Source organism: Sus scrofa, chromosome 16, assembly GCF_054392235.1.
Source record: "Sus scrofa isolate SSC_HxYL_T2T_F1_AM1 chromosome 16, Sscrofa_HxYL_maternal_Yorkshire_Landrace_v2.0, whole genome shotgun sequence".
Taxonomy (NCBI): Eukaryota; Metazoa; Chordata; class Mammalia; order Artiodactyla; family Suidae; genus Sus; species Sus scrofa.
This window is the reverse complement of record NC_139398.1, coordinates 72,201,739-72,218,040: the sequence shown is the minus strand read 5'-3', so window position 1 is coordinate 72,218,040 and position 16,302 is coordinate 72,201,739.

The following is a 16,302-nucleotide window of genomic DNA, read 5'->3' as shown; positions in this document are numbered from 1 at the left end:
TCCACCCAACATGACAAAACTATTCTGTGTACAACCAAAACCACACCAATCCTTCCCCTGGAAGAGGATATAAAGTCCTTGGATGATGTTTACTCTTCTCCCTGGTATTATGTAACTTAAATACTCTGCTGGCAAGTTAATAGTACTTAAATACTACAATCTAAAGTCAGTACATGTATGTTACATGATAAGGAGATAAGAAAGGGAAGAAAACAAAGGTTTTTTAAAAAATATTTTTCAAAGGCTACACCTGCAGTATATGGACGTTCCCAGGCCAGAAGCCAGAAATTGAATCCAAGCCACAGCTGTGACTTATGTTGCAGGTGCAGCAATGTCTGATCCATGAACCCACTGCATCTGGCTGGGGATCAAACCTACACCTCCACAGTAACCAGAGCCTCTGCAATCTGATTCTTAACCCACTGTGCCATGGCAGGAACTCCAACAAAGTATGCTATTTCTTTTTTTTTTCTTCTGTACCCTGGCATTCAGAAGTTCCAGGGCCAGAGATCAAACCTGAACCACAGCAGTGACAATGCTGGATCCTTAACCCCTAGGCTGCCAGGAAATTCCCACAAAGATTTTTTCTTTACAAGCCCACATAAACAAACATTTTCATAACAAAACAAGAAAGACTCATGTGACATCGTGACAACTTCAGTCTTCATTTTTGTAACTGGTCATGTGGCCACAGCTGATACTTAGAACTACTTTCTTCCACCACCCATGCCATATTTCATTTGCACTCAGCTAGTCACAGTTCCTACTTGAGGCGCTATCCTGAATCTTCATTCCTGAAGGCTCTGGGCCACAGGAGTCCTACCATGATTGGGTAGTTGTGGTTTTTCACTGCCCTTAATCATAGGGCATGGTGATACTTAGAGATGCTGTGTATTCCAGGCATCTTCCTCCTTATCTCCATTGTGGAGAAGCAGTCCAATTTTTTGCTAGGCTTCTAACCAGTTCAAGTGGGGATTGTCTGCCCATCTCCTGAGGCCTCCTTAAGAATTAGGGGATTAGGGCTGCCAGGAGAGCCTATACCTGTGACCACTATGGATTGTGGGGCCTCACTCATGTCAGAGGGAGCTGGAGAAACCCGAGTCAAGGTGGAGAGAGGCCGCTGGAAAACTGTAGTTAGGAAATAACTGCATGTCTGCTAATGGCCAAGCAGATAATACACATTTTCCATGGACCAAATATGGGCTGCATAAAGATAGACATGGCCCTGAATTGCTTTAGATTTTTTCCAAGAAGGAGCCAAAGAGGTTCCAATGGTGAGAATCCATGTGTGGAATGGGCCCAGAGAACCATGCTGAAGGAGAAATCTCACCCCTGTCACTGGTAATGTTTGCCCTAGAAGGGAAGGAGGCTCTGAAATACCCATAAAAGTACCCAGTAGGTATCTGCCAAGCCCAGAGGCCATGACGTTGCTTTCTTCCTTCGTTACTTCATTTGTTTGTTTGTTCCTTCCTTCCCTCCTTCCATTCTTTTTTTCTTTCTTTCTTTTTCTTTTTCGGCAGCCTCAAGGCATATGGAGTTCCCAGACCAGGGATCAGATACAAGCTGCAGTAGGGACCTATGCCACAGTTGCAGCAACTCTAGATCCTTAACCCACTGTACTGGGCCAGGGATTGAAGCTGCGTCACAGCGCTGCAGAGATGCTGCCAATCCCATTACACAGCAGTGGGAACTCCTGTTCTCTCATTTTCATGCCATGGGGAATATGGTGCCACGTCGAACACTCACGGTTCTCTGAGATGCTCCTGGCAGCCTCAGCCGCATCTAGGAAATGGGGCACCCACTCCCAGGTTCTCAATTTTCTTTCTTTCTTTTGTCTTTTTGCCATTTCTTAGGCTGCTCTCGTGGCATGTGGAAGTTCCTAGGCTAGGGGTCAAATCGGAACCATAGCTGCCAGCCTACACCAGAGCCACAGCAACGCAAGATCCAAGCCACATCTGCGACCTACACCATAGCTCACGGCAATGCTGGATCCTTAACCCACTGAGCAAGGCCAGGGATTGAACCCACAACCTGATGGTTCCTAGTCAGTTTTGTTAACCACTGAGCCACGACAGGAACTCCCTCAAATTTCTATCTTGGCATTTTGGGGAGTTTTTCTCCCCTGAAAGTTGTTGCTTGCTGGGATGTTTCCATCCGTCTCTTTCTTTCCTTCATTTCTTTCTTTAATCCCATCTATGGAAAAGTCAGCCACTTCATCCTCCTTTTTGGCAGGAATTTTCGCCTTCTGTGTTGGCTTGTTGGTTTTCTACCCTTATTAGTGCCATAATCTTGATGCAAGGAAAGACGGTAGGAAGCTAAGTGTATTTTAGCAAAACCAAAAAATATTTTGGGAGATAATCTTATTGCTACTTCTTCAAAAGAGCATCTCTCCTTTGTTCTGCTAACATCAGTGGAATTTTAAGGATTTGCCTTGCTTGTAGATGTTTATGAACCCTCATTTACTGCAGTAAGAACTTTAACCATGGTTGCCTCCTGTATTCCACAAACAATTTCTCCTCCTTTGTTTTGATACAGGGTTCTTTTATTCTTTTTTTAAAATTTAATAATCATAAGGTTACTTTTCCAGCCTGGGTGAGAGATTATAATAATCTTATTTCACTGTTTTACTCTCTTTCTTATAAGTTGTTTGTACAAGCTAAAATCAGTCATTGGATTCAAAGGAATGGACCAGTTAGGCAATAATTATTTTAAACTCCATTTAAAGGTATACATAGAAGATAAAATTCTGGCTTTTCTTTAGACAAAAAAAGATGCATGAAAGATACATGAATATTCAACTAGAGTGACTTCTAATAACTTCAGCATTTTGTCTCAATAGATCATGGAGTGATTTTCTTTTTTCTAGTCTTGGGGTAGAGGCATATTTTCAGTAAAGATTTTAATTGTGTAATTTGATTTCTTAAAAATAGGATGCTAGATGTAATATCTGTATATGCATTTTCATTAAACATTCTTTTCAATCAGCTATTTTAAAGATTCTTGTTTGGGTTAAGTCAGATTTGTCAGCTCTTCAATCAGTTTGTAGTACATTGTAAAAGAATATACTCAAAACAGAGCTAAGCTGTCAAGCTGTGACAACTTTGAATGAGGAAGATTTTCAAAAATTATGAGTGAGATATTTTAAATGTCTCCTTGACATCCATAGCACTATTCAAAATACTTCATCAGAGACATGTACTTTAAAAATGCACTTGAAAATTAATGTGAGGAGTGCAATTTGTCAGTCTTTGTCTTAGCAGACATACCACTGACAGCTACTGACTATTTGCAGCAAGACAGCACTGAATCTCTCTACTGAGATACTGCCGGGATGCAGGAGAGATGAAGTGACCTGTTCAAGGGGCAGTTAGAAGGGCCTCAAGCAAAGCAGAAACATAAGAGGCTTGATTCCAAGTCCTGTTGATACCTGTTTGAGCTGGTGGCAAATGGCAAACTCCATTTGTCCTTTGCCAGGAGGATTGTGTAATTTAGTGATTCCTCGAAGGAGCCATCTATCTCATTCTTAGCTGTGAGTCAGGGACATGAGCCATTTGTTCTGACCTCAGCTCATAATAGGGGAGACTGTGGCAAAGAGACAAAGCCTAGGCTATTTACTTTAAATAAGTCTCTTAAGGGGTGAAGAAATATCACAGGCCTGGGGCTGTCCTAAGCTAGCTTCTTCTAAATTCAAGGAAACCTTTCCAACACCTGACCTGGAAGATTCTCCCTAGGGACACCACTTAACTGGTGAAGGGACTTTAGGAGTGAATCACATGGAGTGTAAACTTTCATGTTTCTTTTGACTCCGTCCTAGTGCCTGTCAATTGCATGTGTTATGTGCTTGTCTGTTGCTAAAGTGCAAGAAATCAAGCTGGGGAGGGTACATAAGGCAGGATATTAAAGAGAAAAACTTTAACAAAATTGATATTATGGTGCTCTTGCTTTTCATGTGCATACTGTCTCTCGTTTCTTAAGGTGCCCCGAAGGGACATTCACAGTAAAGATTCAGGACAGTGTCACAGAACCCCAGCTCAGGAAAGCTGGAACCCTGGTTCCCAGGGCAAAAGAGAAACTCAGGGAGCTGCTGCCTCTCAGACCATGGTGGTGTTTCATTTGTGCATCTTGCTGCAGGGAGAAGGAACTGTTTCACAATGGGGGAGTGGCCAGCAGTGTTAGATGCTGTGGAGGCACTGCAGTAACACAATGGTGGCTGGGAAAATGGCCATTGGTTTAAGGACAAGAGTGACTTCAAGGACAGCTGTTTCAGTGGAGTGGGGAGGAAACGCCATACAGGAGTGGACTGAGAAGTACATGAGAGGCAAGGACAAGGTGATATGATTACTTTTGGGTACTTTATATGTTCTTATCATTCCATTGCAAACCGATTAGGAAAAAGGGCTTTAGAAAGTTTCAATACTTTACCTGGGATTATACATCTAGGGAATGGCAGATGTGGAATTTCACCTTTCACATGCCCTGTGGGGCTGAGCTCTGAACTGTGGTTAATTTTTCCACCACTTTCATCAAGGCCTTGGGTGTGTGGTCACCTAATGGAATAGAGAGCCTTCTTGGTCCCAGGGAATGCTGAGGGCATTTGTGGCCATGGATACTGCATAGAAAAGATGACTTCCATGTTTCTCTGAGCCTCCTAACATATGACACAGCAGAGGGAAGGAGTTTCTGTTCTTAATCCTGTTATTTAGCTGGATATACCTTAGACATAATCATCGCATTTGCCCTAGCCCTCTAGTCTCACTTGAAGTAAATATAGCATTTTGGTGGCCTACTGTCCCTTATCAGGGCACCTATAATGATACAGTATTTTGTTATTTGACTTCTACAGTCTATCTGTAGCTTTTAGAATAAAAGAATAATAGAGACAATTAGTTCTGCTAAATGCGTCTTGGAGCCATGTGTTAGCTTATCTATGGATTTTCTCCTTAGATGTTTAAATATTCCCCCTGCAATTTAAGTTTCATCAAACAAAGGAGATCTGATTTAAGATAATTCTCTTGGTGAGAAAGCAATTGCTGCTGCAATCTGCCATTCACCCAGAGCCATTGATCCCAGGATAAACATTCATTTATCAGAGAATTCAAAATAAAACACAACATATGCTGTCGCTTATAACAAATTGATGAGTAGAATTCTGCATTCTTCCTCGGTTCTCCGATTGAAGCATTGTTTCACTCACTTTGCTGAAAATTCCTGTAAAATATCAGTTTCATCTCCTTTTACCTGAATTCTTACTTCGAACCACAAGTTGATTAACGTTTTATAAAGTCAGTCCATGATCTTAACCTCTGTGCACAGTTATGTTTATTTTAAATTGTCTTTTCTAAGCATAGATGGACATTTAAAAAATTAATATGACATTTAAAAAGTCTTTTTTTCCCTAAGCCACTCCATCCTTTTGAGTCATTCATTCTGCAAATGCGCTGGTAAAGCTTGGGGGTTATTCAGGCATCTGGATTGTGACTCTGGCCTTGTGGGGTGACCTTGCAGCCACCATATAGTCATCTCCTGAAAGCCATAGTCCAGGTATAAAGAGGTTGTGGCCATGAAGAAATGCTTTTCATTTGAGTTGTTATTGGGTTTTGCAGTCTACACATAGCAGGCAAAATGACCATGAGATGATAATTAAGTGGTCTCTTTATTATTCCAGAGAGGAGAAAAAACAAAACAAACAAAAAACAGTTCACAATTCTGATGATTGCAAAGCCTCTGAATTGGAGATTTAAAAAAATATATATACAGCATAAAACAGTTGTGTGAGCACAGATTCTCTCCTTTCATTTTTTAAATGTAGATGATATTTTTTTTTCCTGAATAATGAGTATCTTGTAGGACAAGAGGCTCTTGACTGAAGGTTGGCATTAAAATACTTGCTATCTAACAGCAGTATAAGCAGATTGTACAAGGGAGACCACTGTTTAATCACTGAAGTTCAAAACCAAGGTTTCTCTCTATGAAGGGTGTTTGGAGCCTCTAAAAAATGCAGCAGATGGGTACCTCAAATTTAAATTCTTTTGATAATGATTAAGGATTTTCTACTTAAAAATGATGAAAATAAAACTTTCACTGACAGTCTTTGAAGATGACAGGAGAAGATCTATCAGGAAATTATAAATTTTTTGTGGGATTTATTTTAAAGTAAATGGTTTTTGCTTCTCTGCGCTATATGATCTGACTTTACTACATTTTTATAAAAGTTTTCACTTAAGCACCTATAAAACTCAGGAAGAAGTTATAAATAAGAGTGTGTGCATTATTTCTTGTACTTTTACTAAATTGAAAAAATTTAAATGTTTTAAATGTTTCTGGTGTTTAATATGGGGTCCCATCTGAACTGTTATATTATTTATCTTCCCTCTCTCAATTATCATATAGAAAATCACCACCCTAGGCAAACAAAACCCACCAATGATCTACAGGACACAGTGGTGCTGTTCAGATATTTGTCTGCTAGTTTTCTCGTCTGTAATCCAGATGGGATTAGGTAAAATTCCATAAATGTGGAACTGTGCCTATATTTTTATGAATTCCTAGTAATTTCTTAAATCATTTTCCCCAAGTCACTAAGAAGTTGTTTTGAAAACTGTAGTAGGTTCTTCAAGCATTTCCAGGGAATTGCCACTCATGGTTTTCATGCCAGGGGAAGGCATCCTGAAAGTCCTCCCCTTTGCTTATGCTCAGTATACAGGCTGACATGATGTTTATTATGTCTTCTTATAATATTGACCATTTTGGTGGTACACCAATGCTTTGCCAATTCAATAGCCATGCATCTAATAAATTCATTTTTATCTTTATAGAATCTCAGAAAGCACATTGGATAATCTACGTGTTTAGTATCTGGGGAAAACCTTCTTATATTATAAACTGTCAACATCATAAGTTCTTATGTTATAAACTGTCAACAAATAATCAATCAATTATTGATTAGACTACAGAAGGCTGAGGAATTCTGGGATGGCAGATTTGTACTGAGTATAACTGAAACATCATACAGAATCATACAAGACTTTTTTAAGGCTCCAGAAGGGACTTTTTATATCATCAGTATATTTTGTGGTTTGGATGGCATACTGAATATGGATGAAAAAAAATCAATATTAAATGTATTTTATTTAAATTAAAAAATATACATCACATTCAGGTGCAACAGCTCAATGGTTTCACTAGAACAATCTAAAAGTTGTTAATTCCACAGCATGAGGCCCTCTATATGCAAAAGGAGATGAAATCTACTATGTGCCAGAGCTCCAGATTGCTGGCTGCTTTCACCTTCTGATATATGCAAAAGCTCAGTAAAATATGCTGTGCGAGAAAAGAAATCAGTGGGTTTATATTATTATTTCTAGTAGAGAAAGCTACATTTCTTTGTTCATGAAAAACTTTAGTGGTCCATTGTTCGCTTTTCTCTCATTTTTATTTTACATTATAAATTCCTCTTAGAATTTAGTGGCATTTTTGAAAAGGTTTTTTTTTTTTAGATCATTATGTGTAAAGAAGTAGTCATAAATCTACATATATCAGGCTTCTTAAAGCTGTATTTGCATAACTGATTTGAAAGTAACATTTGTTATAAGCTTAAGTCTTGATGCTATTATCCCATGGCAATTAATTCGAACCTCTGTGAAATGTCAAGGATGATCTGTTTATAGTGTGACCCTTATTCTTTCCCTTGCCAAGGCAGAAGGCATTGGTTAAGCACTTAGATTCTAGGAAGTTGAGGAACAGGCACTTAATACTCTCAACAGTTGGCTGTTTCTCGCCACCTTCCCCATGGAATGAATTAAAGGCATTTCAGATGTTGGGTACGTCTGCGCTTTTCCTCTTTTGGCACTTCCTGTTGGCTGCCACTAGGGTTACATCCTAAAATGCACATTTATGATCATGAACCTTCATTGCTCTCAAATTATATATCTAGAGAGGCCTTCCTTGACCACCCTGCCACTCTCACAACATAGTTCTCATGTGGTACACTTTGTTTCAGAGCATTTTTCCTTACCTGACATTGGATTCATTTGTTTGTTTTTACACAGTACAACTGTCACTGTTCTTCTACTAGAATGTAATGTCCAAAGCCCTAAGGATTATACCTGGCACATAGCTGATAGTCAATAAATGTTTCTTTGAACATACGAATGCATTTTTTTAAGGCAAATTATATCTCAGTATTCCCCCCTACACCCTTGTGGTTCCACTGTTTGACCATAGCAGTATGTTATTCCTCATTTATTATCCCAAAGAAAAGTATTGTCCTGTTTAGAGATGATGTGTGATATGTTTATTATATGCCTGAAGACCCCATGGTTAAAGATGTGTTCATGAAAAATAATCAATACAAATGCCAATACTTATGTGAAGCTCTTTTTTTTGTTCCTGTGAAATGATTTCTTTCTTTCTTTATTTTTTTTTCTTTCGGCTTTTCTAGGGCTGCACCCCCAGCATATGGAGGTTCCCCAGCTAGGGGATGAATCTGAACTGTAGCTGCCGGCCTACACCACAGCCACAGCAACGCAGAATCCAAGCTGCATCTGTGACCTACACACAGCTCATGGCAATACCAGATCCTTAATCCACTGAGTGAGGCCAGGGATCAAACCCGCAATCTCATGGTTCCCAGTCGGATTCGTTAATCACTGAGCCACGACGGGAACTCCTGATTTCTTTCGAAATGTTGCTTCCTCTAATTTTCCAACCTGTCATAAGATTATCTGTGAAATTGCTACAAGATTTGCTTGTGGTCTCGGGTCCAGGGGCTGCAGCATGAAAGTTACACTAGGGCATTCTAGAAAAGAACATCAGGATTAATTTGTTGTTGTTGTTGCTATAATCTACAAGCAGTTTAAATTCATACTGGCCTCCATGGTGTGTGGGTGAGATCCTTGGATAATTTGTGGTTTCAATGATAGAAGTTCTCACAATTCTTTACATGAATGTCCTGACAGGAAAGGCACAATTGCCTTGTTGCCACTTAGACATGTAGGACAAAGCAGCTGACACATGTCACCTGGAATTTTATGCCATACAAACATATACTCCCTGTGTCAGCCAGAGTAGGCCTGTATGATGTTAGCAGTTTCCTTTCAGTTTCTCTAGAAATAATGGCTTAGTTCACATAAGACCGTCTTGAGATTATTGATACAATCACAAATTGAAATGGGACCCTGAGTTCTCTGCTCACAGAAAAGCATGCCTGGCTCTCTCTGTATTTGAAGTGATTAACGGTGCTGTGGCATTATGGGAAAATGATATGTCTATAATTATATGAAACCACAGGAGAGAGGAATCCTTTCTGATAGTGGTCTTTGAAGCCACCCCAGTTATTTGAGTCTGAGCCATTGTGCAGGGGTGGGGGAAACAGGAAGAAACAAAGACAAACAAAGAAGAGAAAATCAAAATATGTAGTAGTGATGCTGGTTTAGGAAGAGACTCTGTGAGAAAAATAAATAGGTTGGGGCCATAAAATGCTCTTGGACTGGAGGAGATGTTGGTTCTGAGGTTAAACAAGTGACTATAAAGTCACAGAACACTTACGTGTTTTCTGACTAATAATCTCCCTATTGTTCTTATCACTTCAAACTTTCTCTCTTATCTGTAATATGGAGACAATATTTTTATATTAGTAGAAATATAAAATACCATGTGAATATTATAAACAGCGATATGGACTAGGTGGTCCTCATTGTGTCCACCCCACCCGCACCCCCACCCCTGCTTTGTAGATTTTTAAAATGTAAGTCTTAAAATTAGAAGAGGTGCCTTTAGGATTCCTATGAATTGCAGAATCACCTTTAAGGTATCAGGGGTGTGTGGGGCTCCATTTTCTTTCCTGGTCCTGGTCACTGCTCTGAGGACATGGGCTGTGATCTCAGGCAGCCTGGGAATAGTGTCAGGTGCACAGGCATGCAGCCCAGCCAGAGGATTCGAATACGAACTGGCAGCCTAGTTCCCATCCTGGCCACTTGGTGCCACTCTAGCTTTAAGAACTGCTCAGCCACAGCCAAATCCTGGGAACTGGCGGTGGCTCCCTCCTAGGTTGGCTTCTGTGGTTTCAAAGACAGTCATTGTTTTGAAGAAGGTCATTTGGAGAGTTCGGTGGCTGATGTGATTAGAATGTGTAGGGCGAGCTGCATTCCAGGTGCTTTGTGTGCTAAAGCTTAGGTGTTATTACCAGCATTAATTATCCAAGGGACATGTAACAAACACAGGTGGGCCTTTGTTGGTTCATTTAAAAGGTGAGGCTGTACAGAACACAAATTTCCAGGTAGCCACCAGGGCCTTTAACTAGGAGTTTAATTTGGCCATAGGCTGGAGCCCATTAGACTTCATCTATTCATAGATTGGATGTTATATAAGAAAATGAATTCGGTATTTGTTCCTCCCAATGTATGTTTTACACACACACACACACACACACCCCTGTAGTAAAAACTGAACTCGAAAATGCTGCCATTGAGTGTGCTTCTTGGTATATAATATTTGAAGTTTTTTTTTTTTTTTTTTCTTTTTTCAGCCCCACTCTTTTATTTGCATAAATTTTTATTCTTTAAGAAAAAAAAGACACTTTTCTTCACAGAAAGAACTGTCTTTCAAATGAGTTAACTACCTCTAGTGTTATCCAAAATGTTTCCCAAATGACAAGTTACCCAAGATGACACATCTTCATCGCTTTCCCCCCTCTCTTTTCCTTCTGGGACTGAGAGGGATTCAGGGAAGGAATCTGTGCACAGGCTTTTACAGCTCTGAGATGACTTTCTAAATTGGAGGACATTGCAGCATTTAGCTGAAGGTCTTGTGTTCTGTTTTAATGGGAGACCGGGAGGGGGGCTTGCCCACTTGTAAAGATGCTATTGAGAGCAGTGCTTTTCTGACTCATTAATTTGGAAAGGCAAGAGGAGGCTGCCATTAAGAAATGTCTTTGCAATTAATTGCATGTAAAACCTCAAGTTTTTTTCTGACACATTTATAGAAACTGCTTTGCCTTGTTTATGTCCATCCACTTCTGCTGGCCTTAGTATGGGTGGAACTGACCCTAGGCAAAATTGAGTGGCTGGCAAAGTCTATTTCTGCATCCCTTCTGATTTCATTGCTTACTTTTCCTCAAACTGAACCTAAGTCTTCCTTTCATTTCCCCTTAAACCTTGCTAGCTTTCAGTTTACCTGCCTCTGGCATTAGGCTTGCCTGCTTGGGGTTATCCTTGGGTTCGGGGGGTCTGGAAACTCTGGATGCCATTCAGTTGTTCCCTTGCTCTGTAAGTTTAGGTGAATTATTTAACTTTCCTCCACTTTATGTCCACATCTATAAATAGGGCTATTTTGAGCAGTAATTGAAATGCCACATTTAAAGCTCAGTGTCTGGATGGAACACTTAAGATACTTGTTAAAAGTGAAGATTTTTGAATCTTATTCTGGACAGTTGACTCAGAATCTTAAGGGAAAGGTGCAGGAATATGCATTTTTAAGAGAGCTCGAAATTCTTACACTCACCAAAGTCTGAGAATTCCTAGCTTAAGACATAAATCTTCCCCCGGGGGTAACTGTCTTTATAAAAGGATCAGGGAGAATAGCATAACCCAAGGAGGGGTTGAGTAGTGGAGGGATTCAGGTATCACAGCTGTTTTGCTGGGGAGAGATTTGGAGGCAACTGCAGGGTATGATGTGATCAGGGCCCTCCTGAATCCTATGTAGAATGGAGTACGTGGACAATTGATTCACTACATGTCAGGAGACAACTTTCTACAATCTTTTCTTAGCCTCTCTGTTTCTATTTTCTATGCTAAAAACTCCATCTTGTCCTGCTTTATCTTTACCCTATATTCCTGCTTGAAAAACAGTCGCAGTGCTGGCAGATGACTTAAGCTTACGAACAAAGACCTAAAGGCAAAAGTTATTCATATGGTCAGCTGAATGAGGACATACTGTGTTGGTCTAGGCACGCCGGACCTGTGCAGATAGGCACACCCTTTGCACAGCATGCTATGTCCTCTTAAGAATAAGAGGAAGATGGAGTTCCCATCATGGTACAGTGGTTAACGAACCTGACTAGGAACCATGAGGTTGCTGGTTCGATCCCTGGCCTTGCTCAGTGGGTTAAGGATCCAGCATTGCCGTGAGCTGTGGTGTAGGTTGCAGACGAGGCTCGGATCCCGCGTTGCTGTGGCTCTGGCATAGGCCGGTGGCTATGGCTCCGATTTGACCCCTAGCCTGGGAATTTTCATATGCCGTGGGATCGGCCCTAGAAAAAGCAAAAAGCCAAAAAAAAAAAAAAAAAAAAAAAGAATAAGAGGAAGATGAGCCTCCTGGCCCCAAGGGGTTTATGAGGGGTCGTTAACAGGATATGCATCAGCAAGGAGAACCAAGGTGCAAACCTAGGCATGCCAGTTTGGGGAAGCACAATGATGATTCTCTAGATACTGTGCATAGATAGGTGAGGCCAGGCTTCCTCAGTGCTAATGATTGTTACATGCCGAAAGGTCAGAATAAAATCTTAACCATCTACCAGCTGTGTGACTTTTAAAATAATAAAAGAACTTTTTCAAATAATAAAAAGAACTATATCCTGCATCTACAACCCCCTCCACACTTGATGTAATCCTAAAGAGCACAATAAAAGCAGTGTGGTTTCCTCAAAGTCCCCAAGACTTTGAGTCCCCTGGTTCCCACCTTTAATTAAGATAAATGTCTCTGTGTCTTGTTTTACGTTAACTTTTTCTTAAGTTTCACAGCACCCGTTCTTCAGCCCTCACCTGCTGAGTTGGTCTTGGCAGTTACGTTACTGGGTAATGTACACAGCACCTCCTTTCTGAAGTGAAGATGCTAAATCCATCTACTTTACTACTTTGTCATTTTTTCTCACTTGGTTTTACTGGTTTGGGGTTCCCATCTATGTGTAAACAAGGCAAAGGATATTCCCCTTTGCTTCTCCTGGTTAGCAGACTCTTGCTCACTAGACTCCAAGCTCTGTGAGGGAAGACTGCACAGTTTTGTACTCCTTTGGGATTTCAGGGTGCAGCGTGGAGCACACATATAAAGTGGGCATTTGATCAATGGATCATGAGTTGGGTAGGACAACAGTTTCTTAGCTTCTAACACGTACCAATTAATCTCCTCTTTTTGTTCACAGTCACACACATGCTTAAGGCTTAATTGGATTCAGGTTCCCTGAATAATAGAACCATTTTGCGGGAGCTGATGCTCTGGCTGCAGCTAGAGTGCCTTAGTTGAGAATTAGGCATAACCAGATTTGGAATGCAGGTTTTAAGGGAAATGAATTCAGTCTTGGCTTGCTGCTGGGCCATCTTTCCTGTTCAGATCATCTAAGAGATTAAAGAGCCACTGACCCAATATGAGTCTGATTTGCAGAGCTCACTGACCATGTGGAAAATTGAGTGATGGAGAGAGTGTTGCTGCCTGCTGGGCTTTGTTGTTGACCCTGGTACTTAATGCCTAGTCAGAACACTTGAAGAAGTCATAGCAGAGAGGATTGCTTTGGACATAGTTATTATTTCCCTGAGGCCTTAACAACCACTTAATATTTCTCAAAATTCAGTGTGATGGGAGAAATTTAGATTTTTGGGCCCTTCCTCAGATCAGACATCCCTGTCATATACCATAGGCATTGGGTGATTCAACTGGACTTGGTCTAGAAGAGGCTGTTCAGGGGGTCCAGGCCACTCCAAGTCCCCTTTACTCCCCGCTCCAGGGCACTAAGGGGAGCAATATCTGATACCTATAATATATTCACTGTTCTCCATGGGCAAAACTCTGGCAGAGAAATAAGAGCATTCTTTGGCCTCTATATCATGTAGCTTTGACTACAGGCCTCAGCCTTGTCACTTATAGAAAACCAAGGACCACATGACATTTAAAAAAATTAAGCTTATCCTTTGTTAGAGAAGTTACAAGTTTATATTAAGGTCCCTACAACCTTTTTAACCCTCATTTGCTTCACCTGTAAAATGGCTTAAGGGCGCAAATATCTCTCACATGCCCCTGCTTGTTTCTCTTCTCATGTTTTAAGCAGGTTCCGAGAAGATAGTTGCAGATTTTGTTGTTGCTAACCTTGAATTCTTTATGTTTGATGGGTGAGAAGCCCTAGTCATTCCTTTACTTTAGATTAGTGGTTCTCAAAATGTTCCCAAGCTAGCAGGGTCATCATCCTTTGGTAGGTGCATCATTTCTTGGGCTCTGCCCCAGACCTACTAAAGCACATGCTGGGGTGGGGCCTAGCAGGCTGTGTTTCAATCATTCATTCAAACAATTCTAATGCGGCTATAATTGAGAACCACTGTACTTTAGGGAAATGTTACTCATTGGCTTAAATTTTAATGAGCACCGGTTTGGGTGTGTGGATGATCCTTCATTTAGCGGCAGTCATGGAAAAGAGAAAAAGGCTTTTTGTGGCAAGATGAGGTCAAGACAGTACTGTGCATTAGCTATGCCACAGTTACGTTTATTTATTTATTGACCTAGGACTGACTCTACCAGGATATTAGAAAAATGATTTAATCTCTGGGCTTGGTGGTCCTTGTTTGTAAATTTGGGTAATAATAAGAGTGCTGCTTCATCTGTCTGTTGCCGGGTTAAATGCGGCTGTGGGCTACATGCCTGTACAGTCTAGTGAGCAGTAGACCTTCAGGGATGCTCCCTTTGCTGCCATCACAGAAAACAGCGAGGGGCAGCTTGTGATTCAGCAGAGTCACAAGGTCCGGGATGGGCAGGGCCTGCATCTTCTTCGGTCTGTGTTACCGCCCTAGCAACTAGTACATTCCATGATCCAGAACTCGCTCAATAAATATGGGCTGTATGAAGAAATACAATGGAATAAATGCAAAACACTGCATGAGTGAAGACAGTTTTAGTGGATATTTGGCTGATATAAAGGTGAAGAAAAGTTTACTTTTTGGGAAAAAGCTTAGACCTATCAACAAAAATTGAAGGACTAATGTTGAGAGCAGGTTCAGAAGCCCTCAAACCTGGTGTCAGATGGGGTGGTGGAAGGAGGAAGGGCACTGATTTAGTATCCATGTCCCGGGCTCAGCCAGGTTCTAAACAGCCCCACCCCCTCGCAGCCTGTTCCCAGCATGCAGGGGGCCCCGCCCTCGCCCTGCCTCCCCAAGCCCCACCCCCTCCCACAACGTAGGGTGGGTGGGATGGTACATTGTCCCCTCCAGGGTCAGCGCTCAGACGGTATCAGGGTGTCAAGTTCAGGAACCCACCGCAGGATGCAGTACATAAACAGCAAGCTGATGGCCTTTGGGGCCAAATGATGTCAAAGCGCCATCCTGAAACGATGCTGGACTGATTGACTGAACCGAGAGAGCAAGGACCGGTTTTGCAACCTCACCCCGTTTTGCTGTCGGAAACACCATATTTAGGCCCAGAAGGCTCTTTTGGCTGCTTGAGGTAAGCTCTCATTCAAATTCTTTCAGTTGACTCACGAACTTTGGGTGGAGATAGAAGGCGTTAGGAGAATGGGCCCTTTGTCATTTAATTGTGGTCAGGTAGACAGCAAAATTAATGTTACCAGGGCAGAAACCAATGATGTATGGGAAGTAGCTGAGGTTATACAAACCTAGACGCTATCAAAGCGCTTGAAGTCGGATAGAGAAGGTAAAGATACTATATTTGTAGTAGGCAAGTATTTGGGGACTACAGTGTAACCTTTTCAAATGACAGTGAAAAAATACTAGGACCTGATTTTGCTGTGTTGGAATTGCATCATTTTTTATTTGAAACTGTGTGTGAGAAGGTTCCTGTTACTTTTTTAGGAAGCAGCAGTTGCTTTAGAGATTTCCCCCTCCCCCCAGCTTATCGAGGTGTAATTTACATATATTAGGATTCACTCCTTTTAGTGTAGCATTTGAATTATGGCATTGTATACAGTGGTGCAACCACCTGCCGTAAACAAGACATAGGAACATTTCCATCACCCTACATTTTCTCATGACTCTGCAATAGAGCCCGATCCCCAGGTAACCAATGATCTGATTTTTATCATTGTAGTTTTATTTTATTTAGAATATTACATAAATGGACCCCTATAATGTGTAGTGTTTCCTGTTTAACTTTTTTTCACTCAGCATTATGTTTTAGAGATTTGTCCTGTTGTGGGCATTAGCGTTTTGTTCCTTTTTATTGCTAAGTAGTATTCCACTGTATGGTTATAATAGCTGTTAATGGATGTTTAGGTTGTTACCAGTTTCTGGCTACCATAGATGAAGTGGCTACAAATATTTGTGTGCAGAAAAAAAATTTAAGGGCTGTGTCATTAAGTGTAAGGAGACTAGG